The sequence below is a fragment of the Pongo abelii genome, chromosome 17, assembly GCF_028885655.2.
Source record: "Pongo abelii isolate AG06213 chromosome 17, NHGRI_mPonAbe1-v2.0_pri, whole genome shotgun sequence".
Taxonomy (NCBI): Eukaryota; Metazoa; Chordata; class Mammalia; order Primates; family Hominidae; genus Pongo; species Pongo abelii.
Genome location: NC_072002.2, coordinates 70362193 through 70376977, shown reverse-complemented (window position 1 = coordinate 70376977; position 14785 = coordinate 70362193). Strand labels below are relative to the sequence as shown.

Genomic DNA, 14785 nt, shown 5'->3' with positions numbered 1-14785 from the left:
AAAGATGTGTTAAACACTCCCACAAAATAATACATATTTCTCATGCATAAGCGATTCATGATGACTGTGTGTTTATGGTAGATATTTTCATCTTTGATCTTCAGTACTCCCTCTTTTATTATTATCTCTTTTTTTCCATGTATTATTCTAAGAGAAATTTTCAAGTTTGTCGTCTACATCACTGACAATTTTTCTACAATTTTATGCAAATTTTAATTTTGTTAATGCATTTTTAGATTTCTTACAATATTTCCTATTACATCCATCTGCTTTTACATCTCTTCACAAATCTTTTGTGTTGACACCTATTTTATAGAGATATTCTATTTTATATAACTGTCAAATGTGGTGTTTTCTAGACTCCACTTGTATTATTTATAGGGTGAAGATGTTTTTCAAAGTATAATTTCCCTCTGAATTATGAGTACATATTCCCCTATATTTTATTACGCAGATTTTTTTCTCACTACACAGTTTTTAACATGTTGAACTTTAGGACGCTGCAAATCTGCCTTTCTTAATATATTCTGTGATGTTGAGGCTAACTACATATATTTTGTAAAGAGGTATGCTGGTCTCCATGTCAGCCTCTACCAATAGGAGGCGCTGGAGGGAGAGTAGAAGGCTAGAGGAGGAAGAACTTGACCTTTCCTGTTCTTGTTATCATCACTCTGGTAACATCAGTCTTTTCCAGTTTTTAGTTTTGTCTACATTCCTAAAATTAACCTCCTTGGAGATAACAGCCCCAGTCTGCTGGTGTCTCTTCCTCATCACGTCTCTCTGAGCTTACAGGCTCTGAAAACCCAACCACTTCCCTGTGTTTCCCCAGCTGTGGGGATGGTAGCTGTTTCCATCTGACTGTTCATGGGTGCTTCTTCTCAAGTCTAAAGCCAGAGGACTGTAAATGTATGTTGTTTAAGCCACACATCCAACCATACTGGTTCAGGAAGGCAGCGGTCTTCCAGTAGTTAGCCTTCTAAAAACTCCCTTTAAAAATGAGACTTTAGAAAGAGGATGACAAATCCTGAGGACTCGTGTCTTAAGAAAATTTTCTATCTAGATATTTATTATAAACCTAATTGCATCTCATAAGTGCTGTATATGTCATACTCTATCAAAGGTAAAAGGGTTATTAAAGTAACCTGCACTTTTTAGAGCAATGGTGGATGGCCTTGCAGAAGGCACATGGCCTTTATCAGTCAACTCACTGTGGGGAAGCTGAAGAAATAAAGTACAGGTGAGAGTAAGCCGACAGTTCTGGTGTGATTTTCTTGGGAGGATAACGTATAATGTAGGTAGGAAACACATGGGAGAAAGAAGGTTTTGCATTATGAGATTTGACTTAATGTGTAGTTTGCTTTTGGTGTTGTAAAGCAGTAAAGAGGCTTATTGACATCTCTATTTAAGGTCATTGCAGTGCATGAAATGTAAATCAAAGTGTTATTCTTTATTAGAAGCTAGAAGATAACATTTACATAACATGCTTTTAAGGTAATGAGTTAAGTTCATTATTTTTTATTACTATAACTGTTTGAAGAAAGTTATTTTCATGCTAAAAATACTCCTCCTACTTGAATCCGATTTGTCATAATTTTTGCCTGATGTATAATCTATTGTTAGGAAACGATAATTCCATTTATTTTTGTTTCTTGGGGAAAATTGTTAGACAGCTGTTTCAGTCTTTCCAAATAAACTCGCTTCCAGAATTCCTAGTAAGTAGCAATGCTGGCTGATAGAAATGTCACCATTTTTCTGACCCCCCTCAGCCTTGTCACAAAGACATAGTGCAGAAGCCAAATAAGAAATTTGAGAAAAGGAAAAGATACCAAGGCCTAGGTATTTCACAAACTGGATAATTAGACTCTGAATTGCGACGAATAGGCTGAAAGAAAAAAATGTCACAAGCCTATAGTGGCTTAAGGAACACTGATTTCACAGTGAAATCTTTCTACATAAATGTTATGGTTAACTGGTAATAGGAATAAAACTGTGGAGCAATGTCAGACAATTATGTTATGATTCCTGCCTAATGAATGGCAGGCTTTCCCCTGGTATTTTCTCCTTAACCTGCCCATTGCCCTTTCTGTATGATCACATTTTCTTTAACCAGTTCTTTGCTCATAAATAAAGCCGTGTGTTCCTGTTCAAAAGTTGCATCTTCATTTATAAATTCACAGAATATGTTTTTCAGGGAAAAATGTAACTCAATCAGCTTTGCATGGTTTACATAATGTGATAGTCTCATATTTACTATGTGGTTAACAAGAAATAACTGTTACCAACAAAAATCAGAGAATTTAAAAACAACGAACATTTTGCTTGGGAGCCTATGTATATCTCTATATAAATACATATAGACATCTATAAACATCATCGATCCTTCCCATGTGCACATGCCATATATATGTGGATGTGGGATGATACTTGTTTTTATATATACATATCTATATTTATATAGCTGAAGAAGTGAAACATATTGCTTTTTATTTAAGTGACTCAATGCGTTTATAGACAAGCTTTATTTTACAGTACTTTATCAATGCTGAGATGATAAGATACTGCTTTGATTTGGTCTTCTAAAGGTCAAAATTTGACAGAATAAATTGATTCCTAGAGACATTCTTATGCTATCATTGGCCTTATATTGAACAGAGAATTTCTAGGAAAATTATTATTCCTCAATGGAAATAAAAATTCATTTTCGGTAGCTTAATCAATTTGAATTATTAATTTATGGCATTGCTTTCCATTGTTGATGAGTGTATTTTTGTATTGGGTGTGGGGAGGTCTTCAGGGGATGGGAAGGTGGAGAGATGAGAAGATTCTTATAGCACCAAACTGAATTTTCAATTCCCGGTAAAGTGTGAAGAAAGAAGTGAAGCGCTTCATTTTCTTCTTTTTAGAATCATTTAGCAACCACAGTTCATACTTTATATTTTTTATTATGGAGTACTTTCAACAACTTGCTTTTGCAGTTGGGAAATGACACTTACTGGATTTTCTTGGGTTCTTTATTCATGACATCAATGAAGACTACTGCTAATGAACCATAGATGAAGTTACACATATGCTAAGCAGGGAAATGCAAGAAGAATGTGAAGGTCCTAGAGTATCTCAATTCAGCATGTAAGTGAATCGTGTGCACAGTAGCACAGTTCTGTCAATGCTCCATATTACGAATTTACATAGGCTTTATTTTAGGCTCTGAAATAATAATTATTTTTATTATATTCCTCAAATTTGCCAAAATTTCTCTGAGAGAGATTCAGATCCCATCTGTTGACAGCTGAGGAAATGGAGACAGTTGGTACAATGGTTTCTCAACATTAGAACACATCTTTTTTTTATTTTTTTTTTCTGGGACACGGTCTCACTCTGTTGCCCATGCTGAAGTGCAGTGGTACCATCAGGGCACACTGCAGCCTTGACCTACCTGGCTCAAGTAATCCTCCTACCTCAGTCTCCTGAGTAGCTGGGAATACAAGCGTGGGCCACCATGCATGGCTAATTTTTGTATTTTTTTGTAGAGACGGGGGTTCACAATGTTGCCCAGGCTGGTCTCGAACTCCCAGGCTCAAGTGAGCTGCATGCCTTGGGCCTCCCAAAGTTTTGGGATTAAGGCATGAGCCAGCACGCCTGGCCAGAACATGTCTTAACTTTTTAAGATTCATGATCCTGTTGGGAGCCTCATGTTGTTGCTAATGTTGCTTATGTAATTTACTTTCATAATGTCCTGTTTCCACCAATTTTTCCCTCTTTGTGCTGAAGATTATCGAAGAGCATTGACTAGTGACATTCAGATAACAGTCTGGTGAGTTTGGGTTGAATATTCTTTTTTGTATGGCATGCTTGGATATGTGTAAATATGTAAGAATATAGGGAACTAAATCTTAATTTTCAAGATGCTATCGTGACACCTCTGCTTGTTAAAATGTTGGATAATTGTGAGAAAACACACAAAAAAATACAAGGACCCTGTCACACTTCTTTATTCTCTTTCAGATTTTATACATTTAAACAGATTTACAGCAAAAAATCCTCCAATGACTTTTTAAAAATACTGTTATTTTACTGATAAACTTTGATTTTTGTCTGTGTCCCTTCATATATATTCACACAATTTTCATTTTTCTGGGTTATTCATCCTTGCTTCACATGTGTTATCTGACAGTTAAAAATTTTTTGTTGGATGATCAAAAGCAATTAAAACATTCTTATTCAGTGCTTACATACTTTTGTGTTCTTTTTCTATGTCATTTTTTCATATACAGAATATGTTTTCCAGTAGTTTACATTCTGAATTTTTTAATGACTAGTGTTAAACTGTTAGACTTACCATCGTTTACTTAAGTTTCTCCTACATATTTGGTGATTCTGGTTATTTCTGTATCTTTGCACACATTTTTTCATTTTTGTTTCTATTTTCTAGTATGCAGTTTTTATAGCTTCTTGATAGTCTGATATTTTGTTTCTGTGAAATTGTGTAAAGTTTCATAGAACTAAATTTGCTCTACTTAACTGTACCTGATGAATTCATATTAGCTGTAAATATTTAAACATTTTATATAACAGACAGCAAATCATCATATTGCTGGGAATGTAAGGAAGATAAACTCCATGCATTCTAGAAGTCATTAGAGATTTTGCATATAAAGACCACAGCTAGTTTCAAGATCTAAATCTTGAAGCAGGCATTCAAGGTGTTTCAGTAAGTACTTAATGGTGGGCCGTTAATTCATGTAATCATTTAGGATAAATGATGGGCAGAAAAGTTACTGTGCAAAAAGTATTATTTGGAGAATAATGGATATATGAAAACTTACATAAATGATTATTTATTGTAATTTTTGTTACTTTCAATTTATTGGTCATGGCAAAAATTGAAATCCAAGGTCAAACAGAAGAGAGATGGAGAAAGCTCTAACCAGCAAGGGCCTGGACTCTCACACTTCCCTGATTGGAGCTGCTGTGTATGTCTGAGGAGTCACCATTGCTTTACTGCTTATACCTAAACAGAAGTATATGTAGCTTTGCTTGCACTGAGGATGTTTATAAATCCTCTGGGTTTTACATTTGATTTACTTTCTTCCTCAGCCTTCCCATCTCATTTGAAGACACCTTTAGTTTTCCCATTTCTCCGACTTAACCTCTAGGGAATTATTCATAGCTCCATTTTCTCTTATATTGTACATTTAAAGTCTTCATAAATGTTGTTAGCTTATATTTATTATCTATTGCTGCATAGCAAACATTCCCCAAACTTAGTGGTTTAAAACAATAACCATTTGATTGGCACACAAATCTGTATGTAGTTTACCTGTTTGGATTGAGCTCAGGCAGTTGGTTCTCTTGTTGATGTCAATGGTGGTCACTCACTCATGAGGATACAGTCTGATGGCGGGTGGACAGGAGGGCCTGGTTGGTTTAGGGAGCCATCAGCTGAATTGGCTCACTTCTGTTCCACGTGGTTTAGGCCTCCAGAGGCTAGCTCAGAGTTCTTCACGTCACGGTAGAAAATCACTCAGCCCCACAAAAGAGCAAGATCAAATGAGTAAGCACTTTTTAAGTCTCTGCTTACATCATGCTTGCAGATACTCCATTGGCCAAAGCATGTCACATGGCGTAGTCCAGTATCAGGGTGCTAAGAAACTCCACAAAAGCATGGGTGAAGGGTGGTGTTATTCATTAGGGGCTCTTATTATAACCGTTTCCCACAAAGTTCTGACTTTTAAGAATTCAACCACTTTTCCTAACCTCTATTGCTAGGACTTTGTAGCACTCTGGTAATAGTCTGCTAACTGGACTGCCTGCTTTAGCCCTTGACCTTAGTCTGTTTTTTAATGGAGCAGTGATCTTTAAAACATAATTCGGATGTTATTCCTCCTCTTCTCAGAACACTTCACTGACCTCCCACCTTATTTAGTTAAAGCCAAAGACCTTAAAATGGTATGTGGCTTCCCTGGTACCTCTGTGATATCATTTGCTTTCTCTCCCACTCCGCCCCAGCCACACTCTTAGTGTTCTGCAAATGCTCCATGCAAGCTCCCACCTCAGGGTCTTCACATTTATTATCCTTTCTGTTAGGAACACTTGACTCAGGTTCTCTGTAATTGGGTCCTTCATCTCTCTCTTCACTCAGATGTCATATCAGAAAGCCTTCCCTGACCACACTCTTGAAGATTACAGCCATTTCCTCTTCTAATGCCCACCATCGTGTTTCCTACTTAGTTTTTCTTCATTCAGGCCTCCAGATCACTCTCCATCCTGCTCTGTGTCTCAAGAGGCTAACCTTCTACATTTGCATAATCAGACTGCCTTTCTCTCTTTCTCTCAGTCTTCTGGTTGGGTTCACCTAATGGGAAGCTGTAGCTTTCCCTTCACTTTGCTTATAAACCTTTAAAAAAAAAATCGCAAAAAACCTGACATTGTATTATTTTAGATTTAGATAAGACTAAGCTAAGATTTAATGAGCATTTTCCATGAACCAATTTCTGTGCTTTCAGATATGTCATAGAAAAAGTTAAGTGAGCTGTCATCCCTGTTTAAGAGTCAGGGATACTGAGGTTGAGGTTAAATGACTTGTTCAAGGTAACAGAAAATAAACAAACAAGACTCCCAAACTCATGTCAAGTCCTCTTTTCCATCTACAGCCCTGTCTCCATAATTCATCACTGAATGATTGCTGTTACACACACCTTTGGAATTTGTCTTTTATCACATACATACCACCACCACCATTTTCTGGAAACTTCTTTTAAACCCAATCTGACTTTTTAATCAAGTCTATATTTGCTAGTCTCAATAGCTGTTACCTTCATCCTCTTACATCTGAGGGCATGTTCGCCAGGAGTCTTTCTCCCTCTTTCTCTGGAATCACCAACCTCCTCTTCTCTGCTGACTCTTCAGCATTTTAATATGCTCGTTTCTCCTATCTTAAAATTAAAGATGGCTTTTTAAATTTAAAGATGGATTTAAATACACCCACCCCCCTCCAAATTTTGAGACTAACTTTTCTCCTCATTTTGTTCTGTCCTTTTCAAGCCAAGTTTTCTCACACGACATTCTGTATATAATGTGCCATGATCTGGCTTCTTTCCGCAACACTCTGAAGATTCCACCTCAAAACATCGTCAGTAACATGTCTAATTGTCATTGGCCTTTCTACTGCTTTACCTCTTTGAAGCATTGGACTTTGGAACACAGCCTTCTTCTATACCTCCTACTCTCTTTCAAAACTCAGCTCATATCTACCTCTTCATGGGAGTTTTTCTTAACCCAGAAGACTGACCTGATTGTCCCTCCAGCTTGTCCTCTTGTCTGCTGGGGCGTATGCCAGCAATCACACCTGCTGAGGCGCTTAGTCTTCCAGATGGAACTATAGTTTCTGGAGTGGTCAGGATCATGTCTTCAGAGCTTGCACCCCAGCTATGTGCCTGCACGTCGCTCAGTGACCAGGACATAGTCAACACTCAGTATGTGCCTGATTAATGAACGAATGAGTCTGACCGTACTCAACTTGGTGAGGCCATTTTTTTCCATGAGTTTTATACTCTGGGTTGTTTTCCTACCTTGGATTCCTACCTTGGATTCTCTGACTTTTTTTTTCTTTCTTTTTTTTTTTTTTTTTTTTGAGACGGAGTCTCGCTCTGTCCCCCAGGCTGGAGTGCAGTGGCGCGATCTCGGCTCACTGCAAGCTCCGTCTCCCAGGTTCACGCCATTCTCCTGCCTCAGCCTCCAGAGTAGCTGGGACTACAGGCGCCCACCACCACGCCCGGCTAATTTTTTGTATTTTTTAGTAGAGACGGGGTTTCACCATGTTAGCCAGGATGGTCTCGATCTTCTGACCTCGTGATCCGCCCGCCTCATCCTCCCAAAGTGCTGGGGATTCTCTGACTTGTTTTCCCTCTCATCTACTTGCCTGACTTTCTTAGGTCTTTTAACTTTAATTTGTTTCTCCATCTTTACATTAAGTGTTGGGATACAGGGCTGAACAAGAACAGGTAACTGTCTTTATGGCTTTAAGTTTATGTGTTTTCCTCTGAAATTAGGCAGGTTTCTTAATCTTGCTGAAGTTATTTTCATCCTTAAGAAAGTAATATTATAGTTCTTTATAGAGTGGGGCAGGATCAAATGAGCATGTTTATTAATTGCTTAGCATTATGCCTGGCACAAATTCAATTACTATTATATGGTAATAATTTTAATAGTAATAAACCATATATTACATATGTATTATTCATAATTAGATGTATGCATTATATGAAAATTGTACTATTCTATAAATATTGTAAAAAAAGAGTAAATAATATACATCAATTGCTTTGTGCATCCATATATTTTTACGTGTGCTCCTTTTATTAAATCATATGTTTTTCCTCAGTTTGTTGGTTGCTTTTTACTTACCAAAAGCTTCTGTCCAAAAAAACTCGAATGCTAAGGCTGCCCTGAGCAGAGTTCACCTTGGAAGAGGCTTTAATTGTGATGAACCTGTAAGAACCAAGTTTAATAATTGAGATAATCAGCAGCTGTGTATTTTAAATTTTTATATTTAATGATTTATTTGAATTAACTGTTACCAGGTTTACATCTTCTAGATTAGTTTTTAGGCCTTTACTTTTCCTTGGCTGTGGGTACTGACCAGCATGGTGGTAGGTATGGTTGGTGTGTGTGTGTGTGTGTGTGTATGCACATGGATAGGTGTGTGTGTATGCGCATGGATAGGTGTGTGTGTATGCGCATGGATAGGTGTGTGTGTATGCGCGTTGATAGGTGTGTGTGTATGCGCATGGATAGGTGTGTGTGTATGCGCATGGATAGGTGTGTGTGTATGCGCATGGATAGGTGTGTGTGTATGCGCGTGGATAGGTGTGTGTGTATGCGCGTGGATAGGTGTGTGTGTATGCGCGTGGATAGGTGTGTGTGTATGCGCGTGGATAGGTGTGTGTGTATGCGCGTGGATAGGTGTGTGTGTATGCGCGTGGATAGGTGTGTGTGTATGCGCGTGGATAGGTGTGTGTGTATGCGCGTGGATAGGTGTGTGTGTATGCGCGTGGATAGGTGTGTGTGTATGCGCGTGGATAGGTGTGTGTGTATGCGCGTGGATAGGTGTGTGTGTATGCTCATGGATGTGCATGTGCATGCATGAATGCATAATATTTCAAACACATGCTCAATGATTGAGTCACTGTCAGGAAGTAAACGTGGAGACCATGTTGCTCGATGCCGCAATAGTCCTGTTATTGCATTGTCACCACAGGATGCCATTAAAATAGGTATGAAGAATGTCAGTGTTCATTAATTTGGTTCTCTTCAGAGAACATTAGCCATGGGGAAAAGATACAGTAGAAATCTGAGAAGAGATGGAAGATAGGAGAGAAACCTGGCTTTTGAAGAATGATCCTTGATCTTTCAGAAGAGGAATACATATCAAGAGCTTATCTATGTGAAAGAATTTACATGCAAAGCAAATCAAGAACATAGATCTTGCTTATCTTTATAGATTATAGTTTCATCTTAGATGGCAAGGAAAAGCCAGGCTTCTCTATACAAAGGGATTTGCATGTTTATGATAACTCAATTAGCCTTAACAGGGACTACCAGTATATGCTGGCTGTCTGGCCTCAAACTTTAATGCATATGTATTTTCAAAGAGAACTAAAAGATTTTGGGATTGTAATACAGAGAAAGAAGAAATAGAGAATTATCAAACATTGGGGATCAGCTTTAAAATTATAAAACAAATTATATATGTTCTGAAAAATTACTTCAGGAATAAGCAGCTTTTTTTTTAAATATGAGAAGGCAAAATCATATCTTGTATGCCACTAAAGGTGATTGCGTTTTCCAAATTTATAGTTGCAAGTGATGGAAATTTTCTTTAACAAACTGAAGGATGCATTTGTAGTCTAAATGGTAGCTTTGAGAGTAGTTAGATATTTATGGAAAAATTATAAGAAGCAATGTGCTTTTAAAAATTTTTTTTCAAAAATAGATATTGGTTAGGAAAACTACACTCTTTCACTATTTGGTAATGCATATTCTGACTCATTCACACAGTCATTGTGGCACCTAAAGTGTTGCAAAATTAGACATTTATGTGGAGATGGGCTATTGATGTAAAAAAAAAAAAAGCTGAGGGCTAGGAACGATAAGGCATGAGTAGAGGGTTTTAAAAATGAGCTCTTTGTTTTCCGTTCTTCATCATGCCTAGATCTCAGAGAGGTTTTGTCCAATGAGAGTAAAGAACCCATGGGAATTATGCAGAAATCACTGTCCAGTAAAAGGGATAGTTTTCCTTCAGTGACCAAGGGTGGGACCTGAAGTCAGCACTAGTCAGTGACGCTGTTTTATCGTCTTCATGCCAGGTGAAGATTTGCATAGGTGAAATGCCCACTTATTAGGAGAATTACACCCTGATAGAAATCCAAAAGATGGTGCCCCTTTGTCTTTTATCAGGGGATTTCATCTAATACTAGAAGGAGCAGTAAGATTCCATGAGTTTGTTACCAGTTATTCACTGGCCTGATCCTCAAGGTCATTGCCTTTCTTCAGTATTATTTGCTCAGTATCCTGCCTGCTATCCTTAAGCACTTACTTTGCCTATTGAAATGTTACTAGCTATTCATTCAGAAGTACCAGTATTTCTTTCAGGGTTGATCTTATGATGCTACTGTATTTTTTCTTGCCTTTTATTTTTTTAACTTTTTATTTCAAAAAATTTTTAAACATATGCAATGTATACACAGTAGTAGAATAATCTTCTATGTCACCATCATACAGTTTTAATATTTACCAGCATTCTGCCATTCTTGGCTCATCTATATATACCACTCCCACTCGATTTTGATAAATTCTTAATAATAGACTGTGAGATCCTTAAAGTTTGAAACTATAATATAAATATATCTCTCTCTATAGACACCATACACATATATATACAGATATATAGGCACACACACACATAAATGTATAGACACACACCTACCCCTTTATTTTTTATTAAAATGTAACGTATCCTCATTGTGGAGATAGCCAGTGTTAGTATTTTGATTACTGTGTAGATTCTGTCTTCCTTTGGTTTTTAAAAACATAACATGAAATTTGTTTATTGCTTTTAAACTTCATATTTTACCATGAATATTTTCCAATGTCCTTGAATGTTTTGAAAGTGTGATTTTTAAAGGCAGCGTAATATTCTATCACGTGGATCTTCCATAATTTATTTTAACAGTTTGCAACTGTCGACCACATCTTAAACTCCTTGCACATAGACACTTGTCTACATTTACAAGGATGTTATTAGGATAGTTTCCTAGGGAATTATTAGGTGAAAGGCTCTTTATGTATCTTGCCAAGTTGCTATCTAGGAAGGCTGTGCCAATTTGTATTATTTTTATCTTATTAACGTGGTAGTCGACATAGTATCTGGTTGTGTTCTTTTAGAAATTGGCATTTTCTGGATTAATGACATTGAACATTTTTCATTTTCATGATTCTTATTACATGTGTAAAATAAGGTGTTATCTGGAATTGCAGTGAATGGTACATGCCATTTAGTTTAGCTCCAAATCTAGTGCTTTGCAGCAATGATTAATTATTTTTAGTATTTCACAAATCAGTTTTTGCTGTCTTTGGACCAGAATGTCTGCCTAAGTGCAAGTTACATTAGTTGAGAGTTGGTCTTATTTTACTTTTTGAGTATTATTTTTAAAAATCATCACTGTATAATTTTCTCCCTTTATGTCATGTAACTTTATTGAGAAATGCAATTCAATCAGGAATAATTTTGTTTAGGTAAAACTTTGTCCAAGAAATATACTGTCAGGTCCAAATACATTTTAAGTTTTGAAAAAATTATTTATTTAGATAAAAATTTGTGATCACTCAGGGTATTTGACTGGATTTGAAGCATAATTTACTTCTGGAATGAATTTAGAACTCTGTTGTTAAAGTACTTGGTACAATCTGTATATCCAGTAGAATAAAAGTTGCCATTTTTGCAAGTCAGTGTTTTAATGCTGATTTGGTACTTTTGCTATGTGAAATTCCCCATACTCCAGTATAGGAATTGAATGAAAACATATACCTTATTAAAATAGTAGAGGTAAGTATTTTCAGCTTCCTAAACAGCAGAGAATGCTTTTTATTTTTATTATTTTTTTTTTACTTTTGGAATTACTGTATTACCTACATCTAAGTTGCAAATCCAAAAATAAAACTAGGCTTTTATTAACATTTTCTGCCCTTCATTGCTTCCGGTTATACTTTGCTGAACTATGTTCGAATATGTTGAAAAATAATTCCGTGTATTGTGTGTTGAAAATGATATTAAAAGTATATGTGTTATGTGGAAGAAACAATCAAAACAGACCTACTCAGACATCAACAGGATATTATTACCCCAAAGAAATGACGACAGTTTGCCAGCTTGATGCGTAAAGGAAGGAAATTTACAAACATCTCCAAGAGAGGCATGTTGAACGGTTGAAGGAAATGAGGCACGTCCTGCTTTTATTGTGCTTATTGCAGTGGGATTCCCAGAAGACTGAACAAGGCTGTCCTGAGACCTCTGTTTGGCAAAGATCTTGTTGATTCATATTTTATTTTTGTTTCAGAAAAGGTCTGCTATTGTTCAAATTTCTAATGTAGCTCATAAACACACAGCCAGTATCATTTCCCCTTCTACTGACTGATATATACAAATAAATTAAAATCTACGGTCATCATTAACTCATGTTCTGTTTCCATGGAGCACAGGAGAGTAACAAGGAAGGCCCCTTAAAAGAAAGGCCTTTTAAAGTGGAGGTCTCAGTTCACAAACTTTAAAAGTTCACGAAGTAGTATTTTAGAATTTTAATCACCAGATATATTGGGGGAATTTATTACTTCCTATTCATATGGAAGAGGACAGCGGAGGTAAATATTTATGTAACTTGTATTTTAAAAGCTTAGTCTTGATTAAAATGTTTGATCTATCAACTTCTGAATCCTTAGAAGTTTGAATTACTGGACATTTTTGACTGGGATTTTTACAAAGGCTTCTAGGTTGAAATGCATGGTTCAGGATTTTGGTTTCAAATTTCTGTCAAGTTGGACACATATAAATGAGAAACTAATGTGGAATATTATAAACATTTCTGCTTTTTTAAGCTCTAACTTTTTTTTGCTCTATCAAAATGCCTGAAAATGTCATGACTCTTTAGACGGAGAAATAGAGGAATGGAAACCATTCTGGATCCTCTGCTGTGACTCAGTCAGTCTAAGGGGCAGACTGAGCGCTATATCTGGAGTTTTACGTTATGAATGTGCACCTTTAACCTTGAGTCAGAAAATGTGGTTACTGTCAGTCTTACTCATTAAGTGGTGCTGCATAGAACATCAGGGGGAGACTTGGCCTTGGTTTAGTAGAAACCTAAAGGAGACAAACGTGAAAAGCAGTGTCGGAAAGTGGAAGACCAGCGTTAAAAATCTTTGGTTTTGCTTTCATTTCTCTTAGTTATTTCTTAGGATTATTGCTTTAGATCATTTTCCCAGGCATTTTCATGTATGAAGAATTCCAAAGAAAGTTATTATTTCAACTCTTGAAAGATACGCTTCAGGGTGAAGGTAGGGCTTGATTATCAAAGGAATTTCCCTGGCTGAAGTCCTAACAGTTTAACTTCCTGTGATTTCCCCCCGCCCCTTTCCCTTTATTTTTGGCTCAGAACTTCAGTAATGTCTGGATTGATGGAATTCCTCTGGGAGGCAGATTTGAGGGTCTAAAAGTGCTTCTCAATAAAGATTTTGAGGAATGATGTTAACTTATTAGAGGCGACCCTCTATTGTTTTAGTATAAAGGGGATGAGATTTGGGGGAATCATTTTGGATGTCACATTAAGCCACTAGCCATTTTACTCTTGATGACCTTAGTTACCTTTAAACTGTATTGTTAGTGGGGATCATTCTTTCAGCAATCCATTCTTTTTTAAACGCAATTTGGTTTATAATTCTGGGGGCTGCCTCTACATGTTGTACTGTCAAGAGAGACATCAAATATTTTCTGAGTAGTTTTCAACACAGTGAATTAAAGCTGAAAAAAACAAGTAGCGATACTACCAACATCTTAACTGAGTATGTGGTGGTGGTGGTGTTTGTGTGTTTGTGTGTGTGTGTGTGTGTTTGTGTGTGTGTGTGTCTGTCTGTCTGAGTGTTTTATGTTGCTGTACCTACTTGCTTTTAGGTAACTATAGTTTTACCAGAGAAGAGAATAACTTAGATTATATCAAAGTTTTTTTTATGTAATGGTTTAAAAACCTGCCCTGTGTCTAGTACTCCTTTACAAAGTCTGCAAGACTTGGGGATAATAGTGGACAATAATGTTCCTTAAGGACTTACAGAAATAAGACACACACGGATATATTTAAATTCCAATTAATCTGATTTTTAGTGTGGATTATTGAAGGGCTAGCAACTTATATCAGACTCAGAAATGGAGTATTTTTCCTGTTTAAAATGTAAAGAGATTTAATAACATACAGGAGTCTTGCTATGATTTTTGAGAGGAGATTTACTCTAATGTTTCAGATAATCTGTTTAACAGTTAATAAAAATACGATTTACATTTTGTTTGGATTTTTTAAAGTCAGCACATAATTTCTAAAAGTAAGCAAATTTCTTGCAGGGATGGTGAAATGAAACCTTGTAGCATTTAGCGCCTATTGCGGTTTTGTTATTTGCAGTTTGTTATTAAGTGTTCCTAGGAATAAAAGGATGTGCACAGCAACAATGTTTACTGTGCCGATTTCTG

The 14785-nt window shown here is 36.5% G+C and overlaps 1 protein-coding gene and 1 long non-coding RNA gene across 25 annotated transcripts in view; both read left to right on the top strand.

Moving 5' to 3' along the window:
* The window catches only part of TCF4 (transcription factor 4), a 366054-nt gene that overhangs the window by 66420 nt on the left and 284849 nt on the right, over positions 1–14785 (top strand). The gene's annotated exons all lie outside the window — the stretch shown is intronic.
* LOC134760301 (uncharacterized) overlaps positions 1–14785 on the top strand; it is a 101076-nt gene that overhangs the window by 54271 nt on the left and 32020 nt on the right. The window contains exon 1 of the long non-coding RNA XR_010137587.1: positions 1–14785. This exon is cut by the window's left edge and continues 54271 nt beyond it; it is cut by the window's right edge and continues 26058 nt beyond it. This is a non-coding gene — a long non-coding RNA (uncharacterized LOC134760301).